The sequence below is a fragment of the Dermacentor variabilis genome, chromosome 7 (genome assembly GCF_050947875.1).
Source record: "Dermacentor variabilis isolate Ectoservices chromosome 7, ASM5094787v1, whole genome shotgun sequence".
Classification (NCBI taxonomy): Eukaryota; Metazoa; Arthropoda; class Arachnida; order Ixodida; family Ixodidae; genus Dermacentor; species Dermacentor variabilis.
In genome coordinates this window covers 45,909,381-45,922,197 of record NC_134574.1, presented here as the reverse complement: position 1 = coordinate 45,922,197, position 12,817 = coordinate 45,909,381, and positions in this window count along the sequence as shown.

Here is a 12,817-nt window from a genome sequence, read left to right as displayed (position 1 = left end):
CTTGTATGGTTATACAGCTTTACAGATCATTTCCTAATTTACAATTCAGTGTTTTCCCGAAATAGCTCAATATAATGAACGCGTGTAAAGCCATCAACTAGAAACAGCCATAATTAACTACGAAAACGGGCCTGCTGCTACAGAAGCCTCAAATATGGCTGATTGTGTACTGGATGCTAGGAGCACTTCCAGTGTATTTACGAGGTGGAGCTAATGAAATCAGACACTTCTTCAGACAGGGTAACCACCGCATATTATCCGACTTTATTCACAAGGCTGCAGCCACTTTCCTCATTTTCTCCGCAATATGCATTGCCAAACAGTTCTATCATCAAAAATAAAGATCAATCCACTTTGTCCCCAATCGTCGCAGAACAAGGCAGCTCACGGGAAATGAGTTGTGCAACGTCTCTGCTTATGACAAGGTGCGAACATTGGGGGTTTTTGTAAACACGGGAATTTCTCCGAAATTATTCAATATTCTACTCAACCAGCCCGATCTTTATCAGGAATACTGCGTACGTTTAGAAAAAGAAACATTTCGTCTCTATGATTTTCAGTCTTCCCCATTGCTGACAGAGAAAAGCTTAATTTGTGCGTAAATCAGTGCATTATTTTCTTGTGTGTGTTATCGTTAACTGAAGCAAATGAATGCAAATTGTTGTAAAATTAACTTTACCCACACAAATGCTTGCGAAGTGAATCGAAAATCTTATTTGTCTGATTAAAGTGCGAAAATACTCAGGCTTCTGGAACAGTGCCTAATGACGTAAAGTCCTTAAACAGATTCCCTACGTTATATAACTACGTATTCAAAGTCGAAGCACTTTTTGGCGTCCACGGCTTAAGGCAGAAAATAGCAAACAGGTGTATTAAAGCAATTAACATGCAATGGGTTATATAGAAGTTAAGGCAAAAGTCCGAGATTCATCACACCCTTCGTAGTCTAGAAACGCGGTGTGCGGTACAGAAAGTAATGCGAGCTTCCCTAGCGCCGACATGCGCAGATAGCATTACTCGCGCGTTTGTCGTCTTCTTCCACAGCCATTTCCGAGTGCGCTCATCACACCAGCGCGCACATACTGCCCTTCGCAATCGTGCCACTGCTCCTGCGTTTGTCGTCTTCCCCAGCTGGCTCCAAGACGCTCACCTCGCCAGCGTTCCCATAGCCACCCTCGCGATCGTTCCACTGCTCCATCAACGCCTCCTATAATGTGGCTCCATTCACAGCTGGCTCCAAGGCCGCTGATCCTGCCAGCTTTCCCATTAGAGCCCTCGCGATCGTGCCACTGCACTCGCATTCATCGTCGTCTCCTTCCACAGCTTGCTTCAAGGCCGCTCATCATGCCGGCGTTACCACAGCAGCCCTCGCGATCGTGCCCCATCTGTCGGGTTCGTTGTCGTCTCCTTCCAAAGCTTGCTCCAACGCCACTCATCATGCCAGCTCTCCCATAGCGGCTCTCACGATCGTGCCACTGCTCTCGCGTTCGTCGTCGTCTCCTTCCATAGCTGCCTCCAAGGCCGCTCATCATGCTAGCGTTCCGGTAGCGGCTCTCGCGATTGTGCCACTGCTCTGGCGTTCGTCCTCGTCTCCTTCCACAGCTTGCGGCAAGGCCGCTCATCATGCCTGCGTTCCCATAGCGGCGCGCGCTATCGCACCACTGCTCTCCCATTCGTCGTCGTTTCCTTCGACAGCTTGCTCCCATGCCACTCATCATGCCAAAAAAAAGGGAAATTAGTTAAGATATCGCTAATTCCGACACTCGAGCCCACAGCATTCGGTGGGAGTCGCACCCTTCAGCTTATGGGGAACTCGAACACCCGACGTAAGGATTTAGGGCGAATTAGGACATTGTTAATTAATATATGGTTACTTAGGCACTCGAACTCATGAGCGTTGTTTGGAGTCGCACCCACGAGCTTTGTTGGGAGTCGCACACAAGACATTCGGTGTTAACTACGGCAATGTTGTTTAAGGCACAGCTAAGTAAGTTAGCATCAAATGAGGCACTTGAACCCACAAACTTTCGCGGAGAGTATGCAATTAATAAGTGAGAATGCATTGAAATGAGAATCTGAAGTAACTTAATAAATGTCTCTAGAGAACGCAGGCTTTCACCTTCTGCCTTTTTGGCGCATGCTAAAGGGACAGTCAATTTTATACTGAAGTATTGCACTAATAGCTGAACAACAATGCTGCAATCAGCGATAACACCGACAGAAGGGAACAGGTGGAATAGCTTGAGGTGCGAAAAAGTGTTCCGATGCTAGGCAAAATATGATTTCTGCAACAGGTTCTTGAGCTATGCAGCGTCCCGCAAGGCAATCTTATTACTCAGCCCCTAAAGACGTCGTGAAGTGATGTATTGCAAGTATTGCCACGTGACAGTGAGGGCTAAGACCACAGTAGCAATAGTGTGAAAGGAAAAATTAACTTTTATTGCGCGAACCTGTGCCCACAAGAACACGCCACACGGAAAGCACAACGACAGCGGCGAACACAGTCGCCGAAAATCTGATCTGCGGATCGAGTGCGTCGGTTTTTATACATCAGTCATCAAAGGTTCCAGAGTGATCGCTGGTGCCCGCGTGTCTTCCAGAAGGTTCTGCACCATTCACGTCGCGCAATGAAATCAGGGGTGCTATAACGCAAAACTATTCCAAACTTTAGTATTCCGTTTCTGCAATCAGCCCTCCGAGATTGGTCTAAAACTTTGTTGGACCACCCCCGCCCCTCCTGTCTTTCACGTGACGTCACGAAAACCGCGATAGCTCCCCATCTGATATGGCGTGTACACACTGATTATGCATGATTTACCCGAACAAAGGAAAACTGTTTATTTCTGATTCGACGCTTTTCCGCCATTAGCCCTTGGATTTTTGTGAAAAGTTTTCGGGCTGCACCCACTTCACCTGTCTGTCACGCTACGTCACAAAACCGCAAAAACTCACCGCGCCAAAGTGACGTGTACGCGTTAAAGATGCATTAATATGCCGAACCAAACAGAATTTCCTTCGGAATAGCCGCAGGCTGCCCCGTTCCGAAAGGAATAAAAGATGGCAGCCGCCGATCACTCAGGCACTGGCGATTCGCACCTGCCGGAGAGCATGAGTTTCAATTGCGTATAATGAAACTTATTGCGTGGCCGTGCAACGATGTTGAACACTTTCGGCACGTTTACGACCTCGGTCTGCCAACTCTTCTTTACTGAGAATCGGTTTTAGCGTCATTCTTAAGCTTCTGTTGCATGTCACCGCGAGTTTCGACCAGCCAGCGCAAGCTAAGTAAAGGAAAGCGGACCAATCGGAGGCGCCTGCCCCATCCTGTTCTGCCGGTTATCAATATTCACTGCAGTGGCTCGGCCCTATGGAATCCTTCTCCACTTGAGCGTGCTCCTCACCTCTTTGGAGTCAATTAGATAAGACAAGCCGTTCAGTGTAGGCAATGTTATTCGTTTTTCAAGCAAACAAAAGTAGCCTCCTATGAATGAGCAGAGAGTTTGATTGGTCTGTTCAGACAACCCTTCGGGTGGCCGCCCGATGCTTGCTTCGGCGGTTACGCAAATTTGACATCAGGAGATTGGAATAAAAACATATTGGAATAGTTTTACGTTATAGGGCCCCAGATTACACAAAGTTTCGAGAAACTGCCGATGCATGCAGGCGCGTCCGGCGCTGCGCGATAACGCTTGTTAAGCGGTGAAACGTGATCACCCAATAAAAATAAACAATTACACGCGTCAATACCCGCATCTTGATAAAGCATTGTCCCGATGCTACAAACAGAAATCGAAAAACAAAATTACACGTATTAAACAAAAGTAACAAAACAAGAAAGGAACAAAGGCTAAAATAAGACGGTCCATAAAATTAAGGTAAATAATTCAGCTATGCAAAGTGCCAATGTTCGTTACCACTGGTAGAACGGCTTAAGTCGCACAACGTGGACTATTTCAGGTCGTGAGCGGCGCCGATGTGAGAGCGAAATGCCGTATGATACAAACTCATCTTCGAGTGATGCAATGAGTCGTATCGTTTTGTAGGGTCCGAAATAGCGGCGTAGAAGCTTCTCTTTCAGTCTTCATTGGCGTATTGTGGTCCAAGCCCAAACACGGTCGAAGGCTGTGCTCGACGTAGCGTCGTCGAAAGTTGTGGCGCAGGCTGTCGATCCTTTGCCGGTTCTTCATCCGCAGGCGTGCGAGCTGTCGGACGTCATCGGCGTGCTGAATGTAGGTGGCAGCGTCAAGACTCTCTGCGTCGGTGACGCGCGGCAGGATAGCGTCAGGACTCGTCGTCGGGTTTCTGTCGTGAGTCAGGTTGAATGGCGTCATCTGTGTTGTTTCTTGCACCGCTGTATTGTGAGCGAAGGTTACGTATGGCAGGACGGCATCCCAGGTCTTGAGTTCGACGTCGACGTAAATTAGTAGCATGTCGGCGAGGTTCTTATTCAGGCGCGCTGTATGACCATTAGACTGCCGGTGGTAGGCAGTTGTCCTCCGGTGGTTTCTCTGGCTGTACTTCAGAATGGCTCGGGTGAGCTCCGCTGTAAACGCCGTTCCTCTGTCGTTGATGAGGACTTCTGCGGCGCCATGTCCGGCAGGATGTTCTCGACGAAGAATTTAGATACTTCGGCTGCGCTGCCTTTCGGCAGAGGTAGCGCAGCCTCTGCCAAAACGTTCGTTTCAGATAAGCAAGTTAGGTAGGCCGTCGCCATGACGATCCACTTATTCCCGATTGTTGGCGCAGGAAAGGGCCCCACAGTGTGCATCACGATGAAATGGTCGGCAAGGAGGCTCGATCGGCTGTAGTAGCACCGCTGACCTTGTTGGTGGTGTCTTACGTCGTTGATAATCTCGGCATGTCTTGGCGTAATGGGCGACCTTGGTGGTCAGGCGCGGCCAGTAATTCTTTGCGTGTATCCTGGACAGCATCCGGGAGAATCCGAGGTGCCCAGAAGTCGGAGCGTCATATAGGGCGTGCAGTATTTATAGACGTACAGCTGAGGGAACAACAAGAAGGTATTTGGCGCAGACTGGTGAGAAGTTTTTCTTAACGAGTAGGTTGTTTTGAAGCCAGAACGAAGACAATCCGCGCCTAAATGCCCCAGGCACCACGTCGGTGTGCCCTTTGAAATACTCGGCAAGGCTTTTTAGATCGGGTCTGATCGTTGCTGTTCAGCGAAGTTTTCCGCGGTTATTAGTCCAGGGAAAGCGCCATCACCCTCGTCATTTGCAGTGGCGGGTCAATAGGCAATCGTCATCGGGGTGTTTTCGTCTGGACTTTTGGGTTACAGTGATGTCATAATCTTGCAGTCTAAGGCTCCACCGCGCGAGCCATCCTGAAGGGCCCTTGAAGTTCGCGAGCCAACCCAATGTGTGATAGCCCTTGACGACTTTGAATGGCCTGTCTTATAGGTAAGGGCGGAATTTCGTTGTAGCCCAAACGATGGCGAAGCATTCCTTTTCGGTCGTAGAATAATTGATTTCCGCTTTTGAGAGTGACCGGTTACCGTAAGCTATCACCCGTACAAGGCCGTCTTTCCTCTGGGCTTGGACGGTACCGAGGCCTAAGCTATCGGCGTCAGTGTGGATTTCGGTGTCGGCGTCCTCGTCGAAGTGCACAAATACTGGAGGCGGCTGCATGCGTCGCTTGAGTGCTTGAAATGCATCGGGCTGCAGCATTTCCCACTTGAACTCGACATCGCATCTAGTTAGATGAGGCAGTAACTCAGCGATGCGTGAAAATTCCTTAACAAAGCGTCTGTAGCAGGCACACATGTCAAGAAATCGGCGCACTGCCTTCTTGTCTATAGGCTGCGGGAACTTTGCAATGGTAGCTGTCTTCTGTAGGTCTATGTGGACTCCAAATTTGCTGATGACGTGGCCTAGAAACAGAAGCTAATCATAAGCGAAGCGGCACCTTTCCGGCTTCAGAGTGCGCCCTGATGACTTGATGGCCTCTAGTACTGTCGAAAGCCTCCTAGGTGATCGTCCAAATTCCCGGCGAAGACGACGACGTCTTCCATGTAAACAAGACAGGTCTGCCACTTCAATCTTGCTAACACCGTGTCCATCACACGCTGAGACGTTCCAGGCACCAATCACAGTCCACATGGCGTAACCTTGAACTCACTGAGGCAATCTGGCGTGATGAACGCGGTCTTTTCGCGATTTCTCTCGTCGACTTCTATTTGCCAGTAGCCAGACTTGAGGTCCATTGACGAGAAGTATTTAGCGTTGCAGATCCGCTCCAATGGGTCGTCTATCCGTGGGAGGGGGTATAGATCTTTGTACATGATCTTGTTCAGACAATGATAATCGGCGCAGAAACGCCGGGTTCCGTCCTGTTTCTTCAGCAAGACTACATTAGGTGCCCACGGGCTTTTCGACAGCTGGATGATGGCGTCGCGCAGCATTTCGTCAACTAGTTGCTTAATAGCTTTACGTCCTTGCGTCGAAACTCGATAAGGGCTCTGGCAGAGTGGTCGAGAGCACTCTTGGGTGATGCTTTGCGGCTTGTGTCTGTCGAATCTTCGAAGACGCGGGAAAGCTACAGTGGGCGGTGTTCGGGGAATCGCCAAATTTTCGTCTTCCTGGACGGGTGGGTGTGCTGGCGGCGGCGTAGGTAGACGACAGAATTGCGGCATTCAAGGGCCCTGGCGCGTTCACGGAGGGGGACCTTGACGGCGAGTGACGGAGGCGTAGGTCATTGCTCCCTGCGGGGGCTGCGGTGATTGTGGTTTCACCTCAGGAACTCGAAGCGATCGCTGAACCTCTTCTTTTACAATTTCGGTGATTGAGGCCACTTGAGGCTGCGACCTTGGCTACAACTTCGGCAGCTCTTCCCGTACACAGCTCTGATAGTGTAGTTTACAATAGTGTACAACCGCGGCGTAGTTTGTAGAGTTCGCGCGGCGGTAGAATTGCCGGTTGAGCATTTGTAGTGTCTTCTCGATGCGGGTTCCCCCTTCACACCACGCATGATTAGGCGGACTTTCTTCTCCTGATACATTTCCGGGTTGGCGTAGCGGAATAGACGGCTCATCTTCTCAGTGAAGATCGCGATGGTCTTATTCGGCAGCTGCACTCGGATTTCTGCTAGAGCTTGGGCTCGTTCTTGGCGTACGACGCTTGTAAATGTTTGCAGGAGGCCGCTTGTGAACAGGTCCCACGTCGTTAAGGTGACTCCTCGGTTCTTCAGCATGTTCTGGCGGCGTCTCCCAATGCAAAAATCCCATGACGCAGTTTGTCGTCGTCGTCTTAGCTAAGTAGCGGCCCCCTCATACGTCGCAAGCCAGCTTTCCGGGTCCTAAAATGTTGAACCGCGGTACGTCGGAGGCTCCCTGGGCTACTGCTGTACGATTGGGGACGCTGGGGCTGCCATTGCGGTTTACTTGGCGCCATCCTTTCTAGTCGTCTCAGGCAAAATTCCGTGCTCCGGGGGCAGTCCTTTCAGCCTGCGGCTACCTTGCTGGCTCTTGCCAACGTTGATGTTGTCTTCTGGATTCGGGCTTGGGTCACGGCTTTATGGGGGCGTCCGGTACATAACCGCAAAGCACCTCCACCAGATGTCACGTGGTAGTGACGGTAAAGGACACAGTAGCAATACTGTGAAAAGAAAAACTAACTTTGATTGAGCGAACCCGTGCCCACAAGAACAGGCTATATCGAAAGCACAACGATGGTGGCGAACACAGTCGGCCATTGCCGAAAATCTAATCTACGGGCCAAGCGCGTTGGCTTTTATACATCAGTCATCGAAGGTTCCAGAGTGATCGCTTGTGCCTGCGCGCCTTCCAGGAAGTTCTGCACCATCCGCATCGCGCGATGAAATCAGATTACACAAGATTCGGTGACAACAGATAGCGGATAGAAACATCAATATTTTTCGAGAAACTTCCGATGCATGCAGGCGCGTACTGCGCTGTGCGATATTTGTTAAGCGGTGAAACGTGGTCACCCGATAAACAACTACACGCATGAATATCTTCGAGGTCCTTGTAGAAGTTTGTAGAAAATAAAAATTGTAAGGTTGAACGCCTTGAACGATGGGACATCTTGCATTCTGCAACAATGACTTTTCTTTTAGCGGATTTCAGAATTGTTATGCCAGAATATCGCTGCTAGGATTATTCTGACTTTTCTTGTCATGAATTTTAGTTTCCGTTCGAGCGTCTTGAAGCAGTCGCGGAAGTCGTCTAGCAAGGCCAAGTGTTTGAAGAGTACCATGATGATGTTAAGGAAATCACAAGAGGACGAAATATTCTCAATGGCGAATATAGTATCCATATTTCACTTAGAGATATAAACTTACATATACATTTAAAACTAAATGTGTGCAATCAGCTCAATGAGCTACTGCAAGCCTGAGCGCCAAAGACTCAGATGTCTCAAGAATTTTATGAATATAGAGTTGTGAGACATTGACCCATGCCAGAGGGTTGATGGAGTAGACAGCAAATGTGTGTACCTCACATACCAATTCCAATTGGTAACACTATCTTCCGATTATGAAACCTATGGATACTAAAGAAATGGCTCATCGATTACGAAAAGACGGCGATCTCTCTCTGTATCATCATATTTACCAAGGGAAGGGAAGTGGAGTTTCTGTGTTGAAATCAAGAAAGTTGCCGTACTTGATGGCGACTGTTGTCGCAAGCACTGGTTACTTAGACCCATAAGTGAGCCTTTAGTAGTACGAGTGAAATACTAGAACATGCTGATTATAATTGCTACGATGCGGCAACTAAAAGCAAATCATATTTTCGGAAAAAAATTGTTTCGTCGCTACTTAGTACACTTCAATGAGTTTTACTGAAAAATGTTATTAGTTTTTGTACAGTTGAAAAATAAAATGTCCGAATCAAACAAAGACCAGGTAATCAAACGTCAGAGGCCAAGCTTACCCCTCGGTTACCTGGAAGACCAACGACAACTTGTCGTCAGTGTCATGAGGGCAGTCGAAGTCAGAGGGTTCCTGGACTAAGGAACTTTCCTGCCCCGGGGTGATACTGGGCCTCGCTTGGAACACTGTTCTGAACAATGAGCGTCTCTCTCTCTCTCTCTCTTTCTGATACAGTTGTAGCTACTAGCACGTTCTTACTACCATGAATAATAAACTCGGGTGAGGACAACTCAAAAAGATTTTGTTAAATTCCCATGGCTGCTAGAATTGTTTAGAGCAGTGAGTCTTTATTTAGAGTACACATATTTCAAGATCTTCTCCTAAGTACAATTACTACTGGGCTTAAGAGCTACGTTAGCACTATTAAAATAATTACCCTAATGTGAGCAGAAGTCTTTGCACAGTGCAATGTGATAATGGCTTTAAGAAGAAGCATAATTCCAATAAGTTCTACTATACATCTTTCCCTCAAACTCATGGGATGGAAACATTTAACAAAGACAACACTTTAATTGGTACCCAATTAAAAAGTTGTCTTTTCAATTGTCAATTTAATTGTCAACTAAAAAGTGGGGGGGGGGGCGCGGGGGTGCATTGTGTAAGTGTCCAGTTAGCTGACTGGTTCATTCCGTCTCCTGCTTGATTGCTGATTGACTGGGGGCGCCAGTCTCCTTTTGACGCGTATACTAGTCCAGCCAATCGCGTCATTATTGGCATCGCTAGGGCCATCACAGCTCATGGAGAAGAAAAAGGAGGTGAGCTTTCACGGAGCAGGAGGAAGGAGCAGCCGAGAACGCTTCCTTGACTGCGGCCAGATTCTCGAAATTGTAGTATGGGTGCACGAAACTCTAATCGAAATCGTCCACCCTAAGATGCTCCGCCCCGGTGTAACAGAATCATATTAGGGCCGCGCTCTATACCAAGAGAAACCCTTCGATTGCTTAACGTATGGCGCACCCCCTTGTGACAGAAAAAGTATAACAAAGCCGATAACCTTAAAGCACCAGCTCTCCGTGTCAGAAGATAATAATAATAATAATAATATTTGGGGTTTTACGTGCCAAAACCACTTTCTGATTATGATGCACGCCGTAGTGGAGGACTCCGGAAATTTTGATCACCTGGGGTTCTTTAACGTGCATCTAAATCTAAGCACACGCGTGTTTTCGCATTTCGCCCCCATCGAAATGCGGCCGCCGTGGCCGGGTTTCGATCCCATGACCTCGTGCTCAGCAGCCCAAAGAAAGATAATCGAATGTTCAAGTGGTGAAGGCAAAAAATGAATATAGAAGCGAACTTGCGACGACAGTGTAAAGCCATGTTTTTAGGATACAGCAACAACAATATAAAGGCTACCCAACATGATACAGATGGCCACGGCGGCGACGATCGAGTAACGAAAAGGGCAACATAAGCATAGTTCTATACCCGGCGTCTATGGCTCCCCGGTTGTCGCCGTAAATCTTTATTTACTGCAGAAATTTATTGCTTTTATGTGAGCAAATGTATGGCGAAGCGAACAAACATTTGCGTTCACACCTTCTCAGCCTGCAAAATTATTTTATTCAGAGCACCCACGCCATGCCAAGAATCAATAGTTCCATTCCTCGATGGTCATCATTGGGAATTCTGTACTTGCCATCGGATCACGTGAATCGGGTGTAAGGTCGACCACTTAAACACCGGCTGCGTCGACACGTATGCCATGTCTAAAGGCGTGGCCGTCGGACATGACCTCATACACGCGTCGATGAAGGCGGCGTTTAGGTTCCTATACAACTGTCGATTTAAGCCTTTTTACTAGCCAGACCGCTTTACAACATCGCCGTTGAAGGACTAATTCGCAGATTGTAAGGCAAAGGAATACGCTACGGTACACTTCATTGCATGCTGACGTCCTCCGAAGCTCTCGGCAGAATCAGCACTTTGAATCTGTGCGAAAGGCCTCTCTTGCTCGGCGTGCACCTGCCATAGCGTTATATTTCCTCCGTACTTGCCCTTCATAAGCCAGATCTTTATATGCATAAGCGACTACGAATATTTCACCACAGAATGAAAGAGAGATAACGCAGCTACACGCATTCATCTGCGACGCAAAAACTGGTTTCTGTGCTTCGTGACATTCATAAAGGTGGCATGGAAGGTCCCGTTGACTGGTGTTTGCTCAGCGCTGCGTGAGGTTGTAGTATTTACGAAATATTCCAACATTGTTTAATAGTGCAATACGTAAATGTCGAGTACATGATGAACACAGGTTCTCCTACATGCGAAACATTTGTATGGAAATTTACGCCTCCTGGCACAGAAATTACCTCAAGCCTACGTAAATATGTTCATGCTGTCTGCTAATTCTATGTTTCGCTTTCTAAACATGAACATAGTAATAAACGCTTGCCTACACATCAACAAATACCCGCTTTCCAGGGCTTCATCACTGACGTATTAAATGTTGATTTAGTGCAGCAATATACTGTATAGCATCAATGTGATCAAATATATCGCGTACAAACATCATGAACGATTTCATTTCAACCTAAGATGCTCAGGCATAGTTAATTTCGTTTTCTTTAATTTTAAGGACTTAATAGCGATAAGATTGACATTCCACCATCTTTGATTCATGTCCGCTTTATGTCTGAATATATGAGGAAAACTGGTGTATCACGCGCTGAACACTGCTTTGAGTATATAATTATGGAACAATTATCTCCCAAGAAGGCAAATCAGCTTTTTTTAAAATATTGGCCAGACAGCTGAAGTGTAATAAACGGGTGATTTTTATCCACACCTGAGTTGCATGAAGCACTGGCAATTGAATAACAGGTTTGTTCTTTTCAGATTTAGATTTTTGTTTATAACGTGAAGCTTACCTTCCTTAGAACCCTCAATAATTCCTTTACAAATTCATTGCGACAGGTTCAGATAGACTCCTTCAACATGAGAAAACTGACTGCATGAGATATCGCAGCGTGTGTATTGGATGTCAATTTTACCGTTTAGGACTTCAGCAAGCTTTAAAATAAATAGCTGCCATAGCTATGCCAAAGAGAACAAGCAATATTGGACATTGGAGCATGTCCTCCTAATTTAGCTGCTTGGTACCCTCGTTGTTGCTTACGTTTCTAAATGTTTCAACTATATTTTTATGATTTGGTACGTATTCTTGAATGGGGATGAGGGAAATTACTTCTTTACTGTTCTGGCTTCACCCTTCCCCCTAAACACACTACATATTTGCATAGGTAAATAATAAGACTTGAATGGTGCGACCGGCTCCTTTAAAGACATTAATTTTTGGCTGCCTTACTAAATGCGAGATAACATGATGCAGCTTTGATTAGTAAGAATCTTTACTCGCTCGAATGGCTAAAAACAAAGAATTTGGCAACCGTGACAAAATTTCGTCTACTTACAGAAGCTGCGAGTTGTGGTCGCGGCAGCGTAGACTGTATAAACTGGTGGAGGGTAATCTTTCTATATTCATTATACGAAAGCAACGGAAGCAATGCAGGCGGCACGTGGAGGATAATAGCAACAGCATTTTGTGCATTTGATTCGAATTTTCTTTTCTGGGTCATAGTCGACAACCTTCCACTAGTCGCGAAAGCTGCGCTCGGTCACATCGGCCGGAAACGCTTGGCTCCGCAATTTCTTTATTTTATATCAATGAAAAATATCCGGTAAGTGCAGTGATTCACTCGTCGAAATAGTCAGCAAATACAGGAAATAGTTGGACACTTAAGCATATGCCTGCCCGCGCACGGCGGCTTGGTTTTGGGAACTCATCTAGTAGCTTGAGAAAACCTGCAACCTATTGATGTCCGGCATTTCCCTGATGAAATATAACCAGAGAAGATGGACGACTCACGTATGTGCTATCGCTTGATAGGGCATACGCATTGCGCCGACC